Here is a 7,781-nt window from a genome sequence, read left to right as displayed (position 1 = left end):
CCTATGCTGTACGTGGAGAATGAGGCTGCACTCAGCCTCAGGGATGGGCTTTGGAGAGCCTAACAAAAGCCTGCTCTGTCCATTGTGTGCTCCCTAGGCCTTACCTCCAGTGTGTGCAATGTGTCCCACGGCAGGAAAAAAGGGAATTTAAACCACTGTGCTTAAACCAGGAAAAAATCCTGGTTGCTGACTTCACTGGGCCTTTTGCTGTCAGAGTTGGTCAGGCACGGGGGAACCGTGGATCCTGACTTACAGGTGTGCTGCAAGAAGCCTGGAAGGAGGGAAAAGCAGACACAGTTGCAGAGGAAAAAATCTGCTTTCACTGGTGTCATGAGCTTTGCTTTGACTCCGTCTGTCTCCATGTGGAGGAAAACCCCCTTGTGGAAAAAAAAAGGTTTTATTGTTTGCTACTTAATCAGGAATTTTAACAAGTTTTTATGAAAAAAAGAAGGGAGGAAAAAGCTGACTTAGATGAGAGCAGTGAGAGTATCCAAATTAAATTATTGTAGTTATATCAGTGTAATTCTTGTCAACAGTGTATTTACAAGTGTGTAAGTGCGAAGCTGGTTTCCCTGTGTACGAAGGGCATAACTGCTGCAGATCAGCAGTGTCCTCCCAATTTTTGACATTGATAACCATAACCTGGTGAGCCCAGGTCCCCTCTCCCTGTATTACCCTGACCAAATAGTCTTTTTTGTTTTCCTGTGTCTGTGCACACAGTAGTGGTTACCAAGTCAGATGCTGCTTTTGTATGCACATATACCAGTGCAGTGAGGAGTTTTCTGAGTGGCAGGAAGGTGGCCCTGACACCAGAGTGGTCAGTGCTGAAACACCCTTTTGTCTGAGGTCAGTAATAGGAGGATTATTTTCTGTGCCAGAATTGCCCTGGATCCTTCCAGCATGAATTTTAGAGTTTTATCTAAATTCTTCAAAAGCAAGCAGTGACTTTTGTTTTCTGGGTTCCTCTATCCCTTGATACCCTAAAGGGACCTCATTTTCACAGTGGGCATTCAGTACTGACTGAAATTCAGGTCAAAGTGAAGGTAGTTACTCAGTTTCTTCAGAAACTTTTGTCTGTGTTGTTCCTGGATTTTCTCTGAGTATTTTTTGGTTTTAATGTTTAAGGACTTACTGAGTGTCTTAAATAACCTACAAGTGAACCATGCTGTGGACTGTTTTCCCCTCCTGCTCACTAATGGCATGGGGTGCATTGAGAAGATGAATAATGAGTCTGCCCAGCACCGGATGTTTGCCATGTTCCCGTCTCTTACACGCAGAGGAAAATGCTTTGCTGCTTTCTGCTGAGCTCAAAGAAGCCAGTGGTCTGAATGCCAAGTATGTGCCAGTAACATTTTGAGAGGCTCCTGAGGGAACAAAGTATGTGGTTTCTCCCATCTCCTGAAGTCTTCTTGAGTCTTCCTGGTACTTGAGGGTTAATCTAAGGTATCCCAGAGTTGTAGAACGGACTACTTTTAGCCTTTAAAATTTTAACCTTTAAAATAACAGGAGATCAGATGAGATGATACGGTCCCCTCTTGGCTTGAAAATTGACCTCCAAGGCAGAGGGGGTAGCAGGGAGGATTAAGTTTCAAACTCCTTTTAGGCTTTCCTTTAAATTGAAGCTTGTTCATATGGTGCTAGGGTAACCTGAGGGTGGGTTGGTGGAGAAATCCCCTGCAGGATTTCCCGGCTTCGTTTGAAGTCCAGCTGGTTTGTGCTGGCATCTGTTAGAGGAACCTTTTTCCAGTTACTTATTCCTGCTAGCTCCAAATGAAGTGGATGATATGCTGAGACAGACTTGCCAAAGTTTCTGTACTGATTATAGCTCCGTACCCTTCATGGAGAGCTGCCCTTGGCCTGTGTGTTTATTTGAAGCAGCGGAGAGGACCTGAGCAAGCCCAGGTCCCGGTGCCTCTGTGTGCAGGTCCCTATACAGACCCATGGAGTGAGGTGTTTCAGGGAAGTGGTTGATGGCTTGGGGCTGGGGGATTTCTTTAGAGCTTGTTGGCATGTGCTCTGGGGTCAGGGACTTCTTTTTATTTTTTCCCTCTCCCCCCAGCCTTGGCGAAGGGCCAGCAAGTAATTGCCTGGAGGATAGCCCTTGCCTCCCAGTTATTTATTCACATGCTGGTGCCTCCCCCTCAAGTTTGCAGGCTGGTCTAAAAACAGCTGCGTAAATGGTTTTGGTGGAGTCATTAAAACCTGCTACACAAGAGTGAGGCGGAAGGGGGAGGAGTGTTTTATTTTTGGCTGTGGGTTGTTTAATTTTTACTGGAAGAATGGTCCTTTTCAGCAGTCTTAAGCAGCATGGATTGAGCATTTTTTCTAGCATTGCTCCTATAGCAACAGGAGAGACAGCTCCTATAAACTTGGACTTACAGGTCTGGGAAATGAAATGTCATTTAATTTGCCCTTGACTGTGCTTGATATTTGATCTGACTCTAGTAAAGTGTTTTTAGCTCTGGAGGGGAATATAACTCCTCAAAGCGTTCAATGATCACTCCAAAACATCCTCAGAGACATGGACGTTAGGGATATATAAGGACCGATAGTCAGAAGAGACTTCTTGGCCATTCCTGGTGCTGCTGTTAGCAAAGTGGGTAATTCCAGATGCGAGAGTGTTCCCGTATGAGGTGGCTGTCCTGGGTAGGAAGGGAGGCTCCTGATACTGTCACTGGTATACCTCTAGCTGCCATGCTGAGCTAGAGCTGGTGTCACTCCGTTCTGTGGCTGCATGATGTTCCCTTTTCTGTCGGTGCCCTGGGGTGCTGCAGAGCACGTTGACCCATTCCTAGGACCGCAGGTACCAGCTCCGTTGCTGACATACTGAGAGGCTTCCTGTGGCATGGCTGGCACCAGTCCTGAGCTAATCAGCAACATGGCTGAAGCAGTAAGACCGCTAACCTTAGTCTCCACTGTCAAATCCCTTCTCAGCTACTTTTAAAATGTGATCTTTGTGGAGTTGAAACTGTGGCAGGGTGCCTGGGAGAGATCTGTGGGCTGACTCCAGAGACTTTTGCTTTGCTTGTTTACACTGCAGAAAGTGCGATCAGGAACAGCCTACTCAAAGCAGAACAAGTTCTGTACAAAAGCTAAAGCTGGTGCCAGCTTTTCATGAACTTCTTGCTTTGTGCAGTCTGCAGTCAGGTGTCTCAGGCACAGGCAGGGCAGTGCTAACAAGTAGCTTGAAAACTTTGTGTTTTACAGCTTTGTGTTCTGCAATGGTCTTCCAGAGGACAGAACAGCTTGGTGGATGGAGGATGGATGTTGAGATGCGAGGAGAGCGAATCCACCCCTTCTCTCTGCTGGGAGAGTCACTTGATCTCTCTGTGCTCCTGTTATAACGTGCTACCTTTTTTTTTCTTTGTTGGGATGCTTTGAGGAGGCAAAGGGTCTTTCAGGCAGTGAGATTATAGAACATTGCGTCATTGAGAGGCTAGAAATGTACCCTGTGGTGACACACCAGCTGCCTGCCCTCTCTTCTAAAAACTGCTGCACATATTTTTGACAGTGGGATTTGAAGTCCCACAATTTGTTTGTGAGCTCAGTGAGGTGAAGGTGATGGCCTGCCATGGGATATGCACCTGATACTGTGGGTAGGTAGAAAATCTACTGGCTTTTAGCTAGTCACCTTTTCACTGCAGAGATTTGTAGGGAATGAAACTGAAAGTACCTCTGTGATGAGACTGCAGCTGAATTTTGAGTGACTGCGCGCTAGCTACAACACAGCACGTGTTCTCAGGTTAGTCTTTGCCCTGAGCTCAAACCACTGTGTAAAAACCCAGCTGTTTGTAGAGAGTGAACAAATGATTATCATCACTGCATAATTTGGAGAGCGCTTTGAATTCATGTACAGAATTGCCTGAATAGGCTTTGTGGGGGCTGGGAGGATTTTTATCCTCCCAGGATTTTTAGCGCTTGTTGGCTTGGTCCTAGTACTGGCATGGCTACAGGGCAGGGAGGTTTTGTGAGCACTCCCTGAAAACACTGAGGACCCAGTGGCTTCGCTTCTGAGAGCTGAGCTGAAAATGAATGTAATGAATAGGAAGGTAATGAATAGGAAGGGATCAGGTGGAAAGCTGATTCTGCACAAACTGGTTTTTTTAGAAATGTGGTTTAATGCTACTGGTATGTTCTCCAGTGCAGATAAAGCCCTGCTTTAAAAAAACAAAACAAATAAAAAAACCCCACAATGCCCATGAACAGAGTTGGGAAAATAGAATTTAAAATACCAATAGCAGGCTGCAGTGAAGAGCTTGTCTTGTCTGTTGGCTAGCCCTGACCTATCTGAACTATTGTTCCCTGTCGTGGCAAACCCTCGTTGCTATGAGCTCTCTGCAAACACATGCCAGGCACTGATTTCTGGTGCTTCGAGTGAGAGAAAAGAGATGGTTATTGTTCCTCTCCTCAGTTCAATGACTACTGAAGTGGTTCTGGTTCCTGTGTATAAATAGCGTAAAGTGCTTCGGGATCCTTCAGGATAAAGGAGGCCTTATGAGGTACAAGAGGATGTTGTTTGACGCAGAAGGAGTTCCCATTGGTTGCGCAGTGCATACTGGTCTGTTGCCTGCCTTCCAGCTCCCAGTGGAGCCTGGGTGTTTGGAGGGGCCGTTTGCTTCCCTGCTTATCCACTTCTGGGAGCAGCAGGCAGGGGCTTTCTGCTTTCAGGATGTGGCTGGCTGTGTATGTTTTGTTAGGACCAGAAAGCCCTATGAAGGGTTTTGTGTTTGCTTTGTAGTGGACCAGTGCTAGAGCACAGACACACGCAGTCCCGGGCACGCTCGATCACTCTTTCTCTTTCACGCTTTCTTTTTCTTAATGGTTGTGAAATTGGTTTTACACTAGGGTTCCTTTTATCCTCAAGGATCCTGAAGCCAGCCATCACCTTGCCAAGGTTTGACTAACCCCCTCATAAAACACTTAATTCGCAGATATGTGTGTGGTGCTGAACATGTAAATCCTTGCTGAGTTTGAAATTTATGCTCATTGTTATTTATGCTTCAGTAAGTCCCTCCCCTGGGGAGTAAACAGTCTCAAAAAAATGAGTGGAAGGGCTAGTGGTCTTCTCCTGAGAGACAGCACTTGTCTCAGAGCAGGCGGCTTCTCATGTGTGTTAGGCACACAATTCCTCACTGGATACCTGACTGTCATCAAAATTAGCAGGAATTAAGGGTCTGCATCTCTCTTGAGGGGTCTATTCAAACGCAGCAGCTCGAGCCAGAGTAGAAGAAAGGAGGGATTTGGCAAGCGTCCTGAGGGGTGACAGCAGGACTGTGATGCGCCTGTGGAGATAATGCCTAGGCCCAGAGGGTGTTGAGGTGAGATCCTCCCAAACTCCCAGGGTGGGATATTGCTTATCCTCTCTAAGTTCTTCAGAGGTAGGGCCAAGCAGGGTCTGCCAAAGATGGCCAAGAGATCTTACTTCTTGTTGAATGTAGGTGTCTTTCCAAGTTGTCTCCACCTCTCCCAGAACCACTGTACACATTCCTGGTAGGGGCAGGTGATGTGGCTGGAAAACATTGCTTTGTATTTCTCATTTCTCAGCAGCCCCTAAAAGGCTCGGGGCGAGATCCTTTTGTGCTAGGTACTGTACGGTCAAGGAAGATGACTCCATGCCCTCAGGAGCACATAATCAGTTTAGACAACTAGCAGAAGGAGATAAAGGCAGTTTCCAAGCTGTGGTCTGGGGAATCTCATTCAGCAGTGCTAAATGAGTTCAGCTTCCATGTGAAGGGTCAGGGGGGAGGGTTTTGGACCCAAATCTGTTCTGTGTGCCTGCCTCACACACAAGTATAAATGACAGTTCCTGAGAAGGAGCTTCTTTGCCTCACTGGATGTCTGGCTTGTGTTTTGCCTTCTCCCTAGCCCTAGAGGCACAAGTACGTTTACTTTCTAGCATGCTCCAACATGCTGAGATGGAAAGCAAAGCATTCAGCTTTGCATCCTGGGTCGGCTTTCTCTTCTGAAAGGGCAGGAGTGTGGGAGCAGCATGAAGCAGATGGATAAATGGTAGGGCACCAGGGCTGCTCGAGGAGAGTTTGGGCCCAGCCTCACGACTGAGGATGCTTCAGAGCTATTGCTTGCTTTGCAGGTGACCGCGCTGCCTGTGCCTTCCCTCCTCTCCCCAGTTCCTCAGAAAGCTCCCTTGTCTGATCTTTACTTTAATTAATGATTACAGGACTTTCTTTGGCCTGCTTCTCAATGGCTCAAGTGCTGGTATTTCCACTGTTTCTCTCAAGAGATGTTTTTGTGGTGTAGAGGCTACATAGTAATGTGAATCAACAAGTTTCTAGCTCTTACCAGAGCATTCCTTTTCCTAGGGAATGGAAGCAGGACTAATCCAAGCTGATTATAAATGAAGGTGTGTCGCCCATACTATGCTAGATAAAGGCCTGCAGGAACCTTGCCTTGAAGATAATAGGAAGTTAAAATGGTTATGAATTGTGTTAAATTTGATCTGCTAATAAAAAGTAACTTTTTTTCTCTTTCCGGGTGGTTTGAAAACAGCCCATTATCCCACCCAGGCAAGTCAGGAAGTATTACTGCTTCCATATCTCAGTACGGGCAACAGATAAGAGTTTAAGCCTTAGGCTGTGAAGTAAGTTAGTGTCAGGATGTAGATCAAAGGATCATTAATTCAGTATCCAAACAGACAGGTTAGGGAGGAAGAATTGCTATCCCCCTCTCCATCCTTGCTGCCTTCAATGCCAGTGGAAGCAGATTGCAGGGAGAATCAAACTTGCCTGCTGTGGGATGAGGGTGAGATGGCTGAGGATGTGGCAGTACAAATGATTGCAAAAAGTTTGCAATCTTCGAAAAGCAGGGGACAGAGGGAATGCTAGAGGCCATTTTCCAGTGCAGCAGCCTTATGCAGCCTAGCTGCCTCCACAGAAATGACAAGCCATGGGACAACATGCCAAGGTTAGAGGGACAGGGTGCTAGCAAGAGCCCTCAGCCTGTTGCTCTGCGACGTGCTGGGTACACTGGAGCACACTTGAAGTCTTACAGAGAGGAGCCAGGGGCTCCTGAGGTAACAGGAGCCAACAGGGAAACACTGGTGAAATACCTCAATGGAATAAGGTGTGTTCCTCTAAAAAGGTAACACGGCCAACAGCCCAGCTGAAGTGCCTCTGCACCAGTGCATGCAGTATGGACAACAAACAGGAGGATCTGGAAGCCACTGTGCTGCTAGAAAGCTACAACCTACTTGCCATTACTGAAACTTGGTGGGACAAATCCCATGACTGGAGTGTGGCTATCAATGGCATGCTGGTTTTGACTGGGGCAGAGTTAATTTTCCTCACAGTAGCTGGTATGGGGCTGTGTTTTGGTTTTGTGCTGAAAACAGTGTTGATAATACAGGGATGTTTTTCAGTATTGCTGAGCAGTGCTTACACAGAGTCAAGGCCTTTTCTGCTTCTCGCACCACCCCACCAGCGAGTAGGATGGGGGTGCACAAGAAGTTGGGAAGGGACACAGCTGGGACAGCTGAACCCAACTGACCAAATGGATATTCCATTCCATATGACGTCATGCTCAGTATATAAAGCTGGGGGAAGAAGAAGGAAGGGGGGGACATTTGGAGTTACAGTGTTTGTCTTCCCAAGTAACCATTACGCATGATGGAGCCCTGCTTTCCTGGAGATGGCTGAACACCTGCCTGCTGATGGGAAGTAGTGAATGAATTCCTTGTTTTGCTTTGCTTGCGTGCGTGGCTTTTCCTTTACCTATTAAACTGTCTTTATCTCAAGCCATGAGTTTTCTCATTTTTACTCTTCCGA

General features: G+C 46.8%; 1 protein-coding gene across 1 annotated transcript in view; it reads left to right on the top strand.

The window, feature by feature from the left end:
• The window catches only part of CD151 (CD151 molecule (Raph blood group)), a 33,709-nt gene that overhangs the window by 353 nt on the left and 25,575 nt on the right, over positions 1 to 7,781 (top strand). The window contains 1 exon segment of the mRNA XM_009323425.1: positions 1,566 to 1,568. The gene's annotated coding sequence lies outside the window, so the exon portion shown is untranslated.

This window comes from Pygoscelis adeliae, unplaced genomic scaffold (genome assembly GCF_000699105.1).
Source record: "Pygoscelis adeliae isolate BGI_AS28 unplaced genomic scaffold, ASM69910v1 Scaffold5, whole genome shotgun sequence".
NCBI lineage: Eukaryota > Metazoa > Chordata > Aves > Sphenisciformes > Spheniscidae > Pygoscelis > Pygoscelis adeliae.
The sequence above is the reverse complement of the archived record's forward strand: the minus strand, read 5'-3'. Positions and strand labels throughout refer to the sequence as shown.